At 49.1% G+C, this 11364-nt stretch overlaps 1 long non-coding RNA gene across 2 annotated transcripts; it reads left to right on the top strand.

Moving 5' to 3' along the window:
* The first annotated feature begins 1255 nt into the window (after positions 1-1255).
* Positions 1256-10733, top strand: LOC131811563 (uncharacterized). Of its 2 annotated transcripts, XR_009345995.1 has the most exons (3): positions 1256-8142; positions 9521-9680; positions 10505-10733. It is a non-coding gene; the product is annotated as an uncharacterized LOC131811563 (long non-coding RNA). The 2 variants fall into 2 exon arrangements; XR_009345994.1 differs by lacking the exon at positions 9521-9680.
* The last annotated feature ends 631 nt before the right edge of the window (positions 10734-11364 follow it).

Below are 11364 nucleotides of genomic sequence, written 5' to 3'. Positions count from 1 at the left end.
TATGTGTTCCAGACATGAAAGAGCAGGTTTCTGGGGGACCTCTGAGTATACAAAGTTTGCCTGAAATCTGGGGAGCCACCATGGCAGGAGGGCAGAGGCAAGCGAGCAGAAGGAAGGAGGTGAACAGGTCGTAGGCCCAAGGGGAGCGGGAGCCAAGGTTCCCTGCTGGGAGCAATGCAGAGGCTTCCCCCCATGCAACTGGGGTGATGGAGGGAGAGGCAAACCCCTTGAGTACCAGCAGCAGAGGGGGGCTCACTCCTAATACCAATGAACGTTTGCAACTGACTTCAGGGCTCTGCCCAACCTTTCCATCCTTTGTCAGGAGTCAGATGTCAGAGCTCAGTTCTGGTCCGGGAACTCTGTGCGACAGTGGGACTCTGGGCTCCCCCTTGCTCACCTGACTCCCCGGGGGCAGCGGCAACACACTGGGGTGACCCAGGGCCCTTCATCATCCTTACCACACCTCCCACCCCTCGGAGACCAGGTTCAACTCACTGGAAAGCGAAGTTGCCTTATGTATCTTTCTTTGGGGGCAGGAAATTTCTGAAGAAGATGGCCTAATGAACTTGTTTTCCTTGGTTTAAGAGTAGAGAGGTTTTTGGTCATTTCAGAGATTCCTTCTCTTTCTTATTAACTAAAAGCTTTGTTTGTTTGTTTGTTTGTTTTCCCAGCAGGTGTACTTTACTAATGAACAGGGACTGCCCCCCCCCCCCCCCCCGCCTGCTCCTAGGAGGTGCAGGGCTTAAGCAGGTCATACATCCCTTGGGTAGCTTCACAGTCTCTTGGTTTAAAAGACTGGAATTCACTGGGAGAGTAGAAGCAGCGTCTTTGCATTCCAAACGCTGTGCTCAGATGCCAGGTGGAAACCTTATAGGGTAACTGTGGGCAGACGATTTAGGTCGTGTGAAAGTCCTGCAGATCACGTCGAGGGGTCTTACTCGACCCACTCCATGAGCACCCTCCAGGCCGCAAAGGTCTGAGTGCACCCCAGCTCTCTGAGAGCCCCAGCCAGACCCGTGCCCCCAGGCAATGACCATCACCGCCTCTTCCCATGCTCCCACCCACTTCCCTGGGTCTATGAGGGGGATCTCCACCCTACAGATGAGGGAACTGAGTCTGGGAAGAGAATTCAAAGAGGTGGAGTCTTGGAAGTACAAGGGAACAGGGAAAAAAGAAAAGAAAGAAAGAGAGAGAGAGAGAGAGAGAGAAAAAGAAGCAAAACCAAAACCAAAATCATGCTTCTTTGTTCGCCTTCTGGAACTGAGACTTCCAGCTCTCCGGAACGAGCATTACATCGGGTTCTGGAATGTTTTTCGAGACGAAGATAGCTTTCCCATCCTGTCGTGTTTTTCGCTCTCCTCTGATTCCCACCTGCTTGTTGCTGTCTGCTGGTGTCACACCTTCTGCACACTCGGAGCTCGGAGCAGAGCCGGGCTGGGTGAAACCAGGGCTCCATCTGCCCGCGTGCTTGCTGGGGGACGTCTGAAGGTAACTTTGTGCCGGCACCCTTTGCCAGGAGGCTGAGAAGCCGTCTGCAGTGCCACCCGGCCCCCAGCCACTCTCGGCAGAATGAGCCGGTACCGAATCCAGCCCCTGGTGCCACTCAGCCAGATGGCAGGGGAAGCAAAACAAAAGTGACCTTGTTAGCAGAGTGTGTCTTCCCGGGAGAAGCTATTTTTGTTGTGGTTGTGAACTGAAGTGTGTCTCGGCTGAATTTCTCCTTCCCTGCGAGGGCTGTGGAATGTTAATTTGTTCCAAAGTTCAGCATTTTGATTAGAACCAGGAGTGCCAGATTTTGTCAGAAACGGTTTGGAATGGGGTGGCTCGTGCTCGCTCGCTCCCCCTCTCCCGCTCTCCCTCTCTCTTGGCCGCCGTACAAAGTAAATGTTGTTGCAGCAGCCGCTCCGGGGGAACAGCCCATCACGGATCAGAGCCGAGGGGAGAACGGGCTCCTCCCTGGCTGCGGCCATGACCTCAGTGCCACACAGGCACCCAGGCTGGGGACGGCGGTGGGGACGGAGCATTAGGGCACACCCTGGGCTCGCGTGGAAAGAGCAAAGAGCCCGACGCCGTGCCTGGGAACATGCGAGTCCTGCATGTGGGGAAAAAGGAATAAGCTCCCCAAAGGCCTGAAACCAGCTGGGTTTCGGCAGCCCAGAGGTCACGTTCAAGGTGGTTCTGGCTTCTGAGGGCCTTCCTTCCGTCTTTATGTTTGGTTCTCCTCCACGACTCTCTTCACTCCTGTCTCTTTAATGAGTTATGAGCCCAAGTGCCGTGGAACTGCATTCTACGCTACAAAACAAACATGGACAAGAGGAAAATGCCCCCAACTTCTGGCTCAATCCTGGCCCCCCAGTGCTTCCGAGAGGTATTTAGGTGCAGACTCATCACGGCTCGACAGAATCAAACCCACTGTTTGTCAGTCCGGTGGATAAAAAATAGGTTTGTTTTCCTGTTTGTCTTGTAGCAAGACACAGTGGTTAAAGGGACGGACTTCGAACCCAGGATGCCGGGGATCTGATCGCCAATCCTGCAGCAGTAGCCGCAGCACCAGTACAGTAGTAGTAGTAGTGGAAGCTGTGTGGACGAGTTACTCAGCCTAGCTGAGTCTGCTTCATTGTGTGTCCAAGAGGAAGGATTCCAGTGGTTACATCATAGGGTGGTGGGGAGGGCTGAAGCACTTACGCTATAGAGTGCTCAGATCAGGGGTTGGCTTTTATTGTCACTCCTGTGATTTCCTGGTCACCCATGCCATTGGGCACATGCCCACCCACCCACCCTGCACCTTCCCTCTCAGTGTAGTGTAGACGACTCCCCACATTTCCCAGGCTCCACACAAAGGCTCGAAAAGAACTCGGGAGCAGTGAACATTAGACTTCGGCTCCAGCCCCTGGGTTCCCCCTGTGGCTTCTCAACCCATCTCTTTAAGGTTCAGCCCGGTGTGGAGTGGCTTTTCTGTTTTTCCAGCTGTGACAACTAAGATCCCAAGGGCGATGGGACTCCTCCAGAGACACAGAGACCACTGAGGCAGCACCAGGACTGCTACTCTACAAGGTAGCTCTCCCTGTCCCTCTCCACGGTCCACCCCAACGAGCTGGTGGTCGCCTCCCAGAGAGCCGGGTTGAGAATGATTCTGGAGTACAGCAGAGCTCATGCGGAAAGGGGTGCTCAGCCGTGAGCACACGAGGGTGGTGGTGGTATCTGCCATCCCCGGGCTCTCCCCGACCCCACTCGCCTCACACCCCTCCAGCCCTCACTCGAGTCACCACTGTTCTGCCTGCCAGGGAGTAATGCCTGTTGCACCCAGCCTGCTCTGGCCCTCTCTCTCCGTCCACCTGATCTGAAGGAGCCTTTGTTGGCGGTTCTGAAGGGCTAAGCGGCCTGCGGAGCAGTCTTTTCCAAGAGGAAATGCGGGATGCCCTGGGCTGCTTCCTTCTCCACTTAGTGGCCAATGTGAAAGCTTGGCAGGCACGGGCTGAGTGGGTATTGAGAAACACGGCAGCATAACCCCGAGGCAAGAACTGTTGAAGAGCTCTCGTAAGCCTGCAGCTAGACCTGGCTCTCCAAGAGGCCTATATACTCTTGCTGTTGGATCAATACTTGGGAGAGGAGGAGCAGAGGTACACACCGCGTACACAGAGCCAGCCGCTGCTGTTCAAGACCGCGGCTCCAGAAGACCCTGTCCAGCCTCCCTCTCCTTTCCCCCTGCTGGCCAGGGGTGCTGTGGACGGCTCTGCTGCAGTCTGCCGTCTGCTGCTGCAAACATCTGTGCTTGCGGTCTTCCACGCAGAGGAGCCGTCTGTCCTTCCTTCCCCACCTCCCTCCAGCTGCGCCTCCTCCCTCTCTCCTGAGATGGCCATTCAGATGGGTGTGCAGACTGCAGACAGATGTTCGGGATGCTTCCCCACCTGCCCAGATATGGGGCTGCCGAGCCCTCCTCATCAGGATCTGGGAAGCCTGATCTGCAAGCCTCCCATGGCTCGCCGGTGTGCCCTGCTTTGAGGAAGCCCAGCAAGAACAGAGTCCGATATTTGCAAAGAGGACACCCGCGGGCAAGGTGTCTCTATGTTGCAGAGTGACCATTCTAACCAATTTGATGATTTCTTTTCTCCATTGGTTCTAGTTTTTTAACCAGAATACGAGGAGCACGTATTGGATCAACTAGGAGCTTTTCCAACATTCACCTGGCCAGTCCCCAGGTTTTCTATTCCTAGACAAACCAGATCTGAGGAGGAGAGTTAATTGAAAGACATCGCTAAGGCCCAGATAATACTGATAAATTCCCTCTTTCACTACTACCACTGCTATCCTTGTGCATTTCAGCTTTGGTATAAAAAATCAGGAATTACCTATAGACTAGGGTAAGGACAGTCTCTTCAACAAGTGGTGCTGGGAAAACTGGACAGCTACATGCAAAAGAATGAAGCTGAACCTTACCTCACACCATATACAAAAATTAACCTAACATGGATTAAAGACCTAAATGTAAGCCCAAATTCTCTAAAACTTCTAGAAGAAAACACAGGGAAGATCTTCCAGACGTTGGATTTGGCAGTGAATTCATGGATACAACACCAAAAGCACAAGAAACAAAAGCAAAAATAGGCAAATGGGACTACATCAAACTTAAAAACTTCCGCGAATCAAGGGAAACAATTGAGAAAGAGAAAAGCCAACCTACAGAACAAAAGAAAATATTTGCAAATCATGTATCTGATAAGGGGTTAATATTCCGAATATACAAGGAACTCCTACAACTCAACAACAACATAACCCAAATAACCAGATTTCAAAAAGGGCAAAAGACTTGAACAGACAATTCTCCAAAGAAGACACACAGATGAACAAGCATATCAAAAGATGCCCAACATCACTAATCATAAGAGAAACACAAATCAAAACTACAACGAGGTGTCATCTCACACCCGTTACGATGGCCATGATCAGAAGAACAGAAAAGAACAGGTGTTGACAAGAACACAGAGAAGGCAGAACCCTCACACACTGTTGGTGGAAACATAAAATGGTGCAGCCATTATGAAAATGAAAAGCCAGTGTGGGGATTCCTCACCAAATTAAAAATAGAACTATCAAACAATCCAGCAATCCTACTTCTGGGTATATATCCAAAGAAACTGAAGTTAGGACTTCAAAGAGATATCCTCTTCTGTGTGTGTCTGTACTACTGATGTGTGTTTTTGTGGACTGATCATTTGTTCTTAGAGATGATCTAAACAGACTGTCAGGGGCCAGGAGAATTCTACTGAGGCACCAGGCACTGAGTTATTATATTTTATAAATAAGGATACAAGGCATACATATTAAGCCTACAAGGCCTGGAAGACTAGCTCTGGAAGATCCCCTGAGAAACAAGGGTTCCATGGCCAAATAAATGACTTTGGGAAATTCCATATTAAAGAGAACTAAAGAGGTTTCTAAACACGGGATGTCTTTTAAATGCCAAAGTACATGGTCACTCTCAAAACATGGAAAGAGTATGCTGCATTCCTCAGACTCATTTAATGTTACAACCCTTCTGGATCCCTCCTTTGAGGAAGATTGTGCAGTAACTGCTGGTAAATGACAAGCTAGAAAAATTCTGAATTCAGAATTCATCCTGGCGGGGATTAGGGAGAGGTGGAGACTGGCAGAGTTAGGGAGGTTCTCCCTTTTTAATTCATTTACTCATTCATTCATTCAACACACACACTGTTAAATATATAGGAAGAGCCAGGCCTTATTAAAGACACTGATGATATGAAGATGAGTGAGAATGGACTGCACCTTCAACCTCACGTAGGCCAGGAAAATCTGAATGGTAGAAGCCCCACCAAACTGACTTGAGTCAAAAAAGTGAAAGCTATGGGCTCAAATGTTTGCAAAGTCTAGGACATGGGTGGGAAGGTGAGATGAGAAATTACTACAAAGGCCCAAGAACTAGAGGAGGAGGACCTGGGGCAGGAGAGGGAGGGTGGGATCCAAGATATATTTCACCTATGAAATACTGGATTTGTCCAATCAACCAATACATGACCCTACAATGCTGTTTTATTCCGGGTGTTGTGGGGATACAGAGCAAATGAACACGAGACATGATCCAGAGCCTGCAGGAGTCTGTACCTAGTTGACCCATTAATTATCAACTGTCTCCCAACGAGGCTAATGGATTTTGTCAGAAAATGAAAATGGCACCAGACCCAAGTGTATGGAGTGCAGGAAGGGGACAGCTAAGACCAGCCATCTCCTCCTATGCCCATTGTCACAATATGCGCTACCTTGGGGACCTAACCGCTGGGTGACGGATTGAAACACTGCACCTTTTTTTCCCACAATAAGCGGAATAATCCCGGCATAAGAGAGGAAGGAAATCGAACAAAACAGGAAGTAGGGTGGGGTTGGGTTAAACAAGCCACACGGGACAACAAATTAGAAGATGCTGTGGCCACTGCCAAGTTCCGCTGTGCCAAAAGAAAGAATCTGCCCCAGGAGTCAGGTGTGACTGCAGGCATTCGGAAGGATGAATGAATTCCTCAGCATGCTTTAGGAACTGAGGCTCCCTAAAATAGTCTTCTGCCCCTCCTCCATCACTTCCTCACCCCTCAAATTAAACAGCAGCCAACAATGATGTGAACCATGAACGTAGCTCGGGGGTACGTACACTTGTAGAGGAAAGAGGGTGGAGTCAGGGGTGAAATTCAAGGCCGATGTTTTATTAGCTTCTTCCCAGAATCTGTGGGTCTTGGGATTGCAGACGGAGGCCAAATGTTCCCTTTGAGCATTCTGGGCTGTGTGACTATTATTTGCATTTGTGTGGGGGATGGGAACAGCAGACTGGCTGGAGAGTGTGTCCTTTGACTTGCAAGCATTGGGAGGCTTCTTCCAGGCAGCTCTGAAACCCAGTCCTATAGAACGCAACTCTGTTCCTACTGATATCCTCAGGAGTCATTCAACACCCCTATTTGAAACTTACCAATGATTTCTCACTGCTCTGGGGTAAACATTATGATGCTTTGTGGCCCATATGGTGCTGCTTTCTCTCTAGCTTCACTTTATCCATGCTTGTCCCTGTTCTCTGAACTATATCTCACTGATGCTCTTTAAGTATTTCTTCCTTCTACCACAGGGCCTTTGCATATGCTATGTTTACTGTCTAAACTTCATTTCACACCTAGTTCACTGAACTAACTCCTGTTTATTTTTCAGATCCCAACTCAGTTGTCTCCTCCTCAGGGATGCCTTTTCCAAGGCCAGTGTCTCCATGATATGCAGATGCTGTGTATTGGGGTCCACGACACCCTTAGGAGCCATGAGAAAAAAAAAAGTGTTCAATTTCTTTAAAAATCAGAAGAACAGGGGCGCCTGGGTGGCTCAGTGGGTTAAAGTCTCTGCCTTCAGCTTGGGTCATGATCTCAGGGTCCTGGGATCGAGCCCCGCATCAAGCTCTCTGCTCAGCGGGGAACCTGTTCCTCCCTCTCTCTCTGCCTGCTGCTCTGTCTACTTGTGATCTCTATCAAGTAAATAAATAGAAAATCTTTAAAAAAAAAAAAAAAAAAAACAGAAGCACAAAGGGACTATAATAATGACCATATAATGATGATTCTAACCTGGATTTCCTCTAATGCAGTTGTATAAGATAATTTTTGGAATGAGAAAAGGGTCCACCAAGGCATGAATAATTGGCCCCCAGCCCTTTCAACCTCCCAGCAGCACTGGCCAGGTCTCCGCATCAAATGCTTTCCTCGTGCCCTGAACTCTTCCATCAAAGCACTTGTCACAGCTGCCACTGAGTACATGTCCTCTAAAATACAAGCTCCATGATACAAGGACCACATCTGACAGGTCTCTAGCCGGCATCGTCGTATAGCACCTGGCTTGTCACGCATGCTCAGTTGCTGCAGGGAGGGCTGGGCGGAGGCAGTCTACCTGCATGGCTCAGCCACGTTCTAAGCAGGAACATCAACTCGATCTGCTGCTTTTAACCACCCAGCTGGCTTGCAGGTCTGAGGGGAGGGGACAGGATGGGAAGCAAGAAGAAAGACTCACAGTGGACATGGGGGAAGCGACAGTGCCAAACTTCTCCCCTTGGGGAGCAGCGTGGGAGGGGCGGCAGAGACGGAGCGTAAACAAACATTTCCTTGTCTGGTAGGTCATTTTGTAATTATGAGCGGGTCAAGCACTTCAGACTCCCGGAAGTCAGACAATATCTGCTTCCAGAGGCCATTAATGGTCAAGGGCCCCCGGAGTGAAGTGGGACTTTCATTAGAAGGTCTTGTCCTATTCAGGCAGGAAGCATGCTAAGTGACAGTCCGGAGAGAAACAACGGAGCAGGCAGTAAGCCGGAGGAGGGGGTGCTGACCTCAGGGCTCAGAGAAGAGGAGGGGGAACAGAAACATATGAACTCGGGGAATCGGCCAAGTGTGGTCTGAAGTCCTGGGCAAGGGGCTGGGGGGCGGGGGAGGGAGACGATGGTTTTGACTCTATGATCCGGGGAGAGAAGCTGGCGGAGAGGGATGCGGAGCGGTGCCTCTCTCCACAGGACACCCCCCACGAGGGAAAACACACAGAGCCCGCGAGCGAGAGGACAACGGGAGGCCACTAAGAGGAAGCAGAGGAGGCTGTTGTCAGAAGTGGGGCTTGTCTTGCTTCCTGGCTGCCCTCCTTCAGTCTCGCTCCCAGAGATGGCGGGGGCTTTCAGTTCACCCTCACAGCGGGGTCGCAGTGCTCTGGGAGGGATGGGGTTAGAGGGTGAAGAGGGTGAAGGCGAGGCCTGGTGGAGAGCCAAAAAGAAAACCACACACACACACACACACACACCCCAACTGGTAGCAAACAGGATGGACCGGTGGCTGCGGGCCAAGATCCTCTGGGTTCACATGTGACTCGGGCCTGGTGGCACAGCGGCCCTCACTTCCCCTCACAGGAACTGGGCAGATTATGGGAAGAGGCACCGGCATTCTTAAAATTCCCCTGTCCTCACAGACCTAAAATTAACCTGTTTAGAATGCTTGATATGGATTTGGAACACAATATAAGTAAATAACATAATAACGGTCCAGAGACCCAATATCTGAACCGCAGTTTTATTAGCCTATGGTAACCCACTGCCAATGCTTTTCATAGGTCATAATTATCCGCGCTGTCCTTTGTATCCAAGGATGACACTGACTGATACTGTCCCTGTACGTGGCAAAGGTCACCAAAAGAATGGATCATATAATCTTCTTTAAACAGCGTTTCGAACTGTCGCTCCCAGGACATACAGTTCAATGGTTTTTGGTATATTCACGGGGTTGTGCAACCATCACCACAATCTAATTTTAGAACATTTTTGTCTCCCTTAGAAGCAACCCCATACCAGCAGCAGTTAAACCCAAGTTCCCTTTCCCTCCATCCCCTGGAAACCGCTAATCTTCTTTCTGTCTCTCTGGCTCTGCTGCTTCTAAATGTACTTCATGTAAACAGAACCACACAATGTGGTCTTCTGGGGCTGGCTGCTCTCACTTAGCACAATGTTTTCAAGGTCCATCCATGTCGCAGCACCGCTCAGAGCCACATCACTCACGTTGCTGGATATGCTGTTGTAGGGACATGCCATGTTCTGCTGATCCATTCATCACGCGCGGACATTTGTTTGGGCTTCTGTGAAAAGTGTTGGTGGGAACATGAGTGTGCGCAACCAGGTAACATCCAAAATTGCGATGCGCCCATGACTTCAAATCCTGTGTATCTTTCTTGGGACTTAAGAGTATATGAAAACCTACTTTACTTTTAGTCTTATCTTTTCCGAAAAGGCAATTTTGTGTGGAGGGATCATGGTAGCCGAAGGGTTGGAACAGGGGACTTCGCGAAGACACAATATTTGAAAAATTTGGAAAAATGAAACTGCTGAGTTAGGCAGTCTTTCTCATGTGATAGCTCTGCAGTGTGTGTTAATTTGCACATATGCACTCTCATGGACAGGCCACATGCAGAGGCTGCGAACCTGGGACCTAGAGGTCAAATCCATTCCCACAGGCATGCCGTGATGGGCCAGCATATTATCTTCACAATATCTTAGACAGCATTTTTAAAAAAAGATAAAAATGTTAAAGTAATAATAATAACTTTTGAAAAATCACACAAGATAAAAATCTTGATTTCTGCCTTCTCTTGAAGGTGTAGGAGCTCCAGCCCCATGAGTAGCTGCCCTTTGAGATGGGGCTACCCTCCCCCAGTTGCCAAGACCCCACGACTCCCTCTCATCCCCCTTGTTCTGAGGCTCAGCGGTCAGTTATCGTTCATGTCTGGTGTTTTTCCAACAATAGAGAACGAGTTCTCTGTAGCCAGGGCTCCACCAAACGTGAGAAAATCTAGCCAAGCAAGTTTCAGGACAAATAGAGAAAGCATTACTTTGTGGAGAAGAAATTATTCCTGTATGATTTAAACATGCACAACCATATACCTACTATTCACAGACATGTTGTGCATCTCTCCTAAACAGTGTCTGTCTCTCCTCTCCCTACAGATGTTGGTGTTTGCAGCCCTCGTCTTACACGTGTGTTTGTGGCCTCTCTCCTCTCAGAGTGGCTCTCCGTGTTCTTTGAGGACCATCCCCATAATGTCTTTAACAGCCACCGCCTCCTGATCCCCTTCAGCACCTACTGTGGGACCACTGACCAAAGACACCTTGGTATGTGACAGGCTGTCAATTCCAATGAAATCTTTGAAGATGGTAACAGGTACTTTATTAAGCACTTGCTGTGTACCTGGCTCTGTTCCAAGCTGCTAGGTACTCGGGTACTTAGGTCCTTGGGTTTTCAACTACCTCATGGAGTGACAAGCAAGGGATATAAGTTGCCCAAAGTCACCCAGTAAATGGTGGGGCCGGGGTTTGAAGTCAGGTGGTCAGATTCTGGAACCCATCCTCTCAATCACTAGCCTACACGTCACTCTAGATTGATTTGTCTTTGGTGTAAGGTCTCTTTTTTAACCTAGTGGGAGAAACTGAGGCAGGAAAGAAACCCAAATCTCACCCAGGATCAACGAAAGCCTGAGTGCCCAAGACTTTATTTCAAATGAACTTGAAGCAAATTCCCCAGTCTGTTTTATGTAGGTACCTAATGCTACCTGTCAAGAGACCTTTCCATTCCAAGCCTATCTTTATTTTTCTAAGTGTCCAAGATTCAGGGATAACAGTGAACATTTGAGGGGATACAAGAACATACTCAGAAAAAAGCGTTTAGGAAGCTTTCTTTTCTCATTACAAATGAATAAAGAAAAAAAAAACCTTTGTCCCATGAGGAGATCAGCTGTAATTTTTACAATTTAAATGCATTACAGGCTGGACAGAACTAAGACACAGTAATAGTAGCAAAGAGGTGGCTG

Source organism: Mustela lutreola, chromosome 11, assembly GCF_030435805.1.
Source record: "Mustela lutreola isolate mMusLut2 chromosome 11, mMusLut2.pri, whole genome shotgun sequence".
NCBI lineage: Eukaryota > Metazoa > Chordata > Mammalia > Carnivora > Mustelidae > Mustela > Mustela lutreola.
The sequence above is the reverse complement of the archived record's forward strand: the minus strand, read 5'-3'. Positions and strand labels throughout refer to the sequence as shown.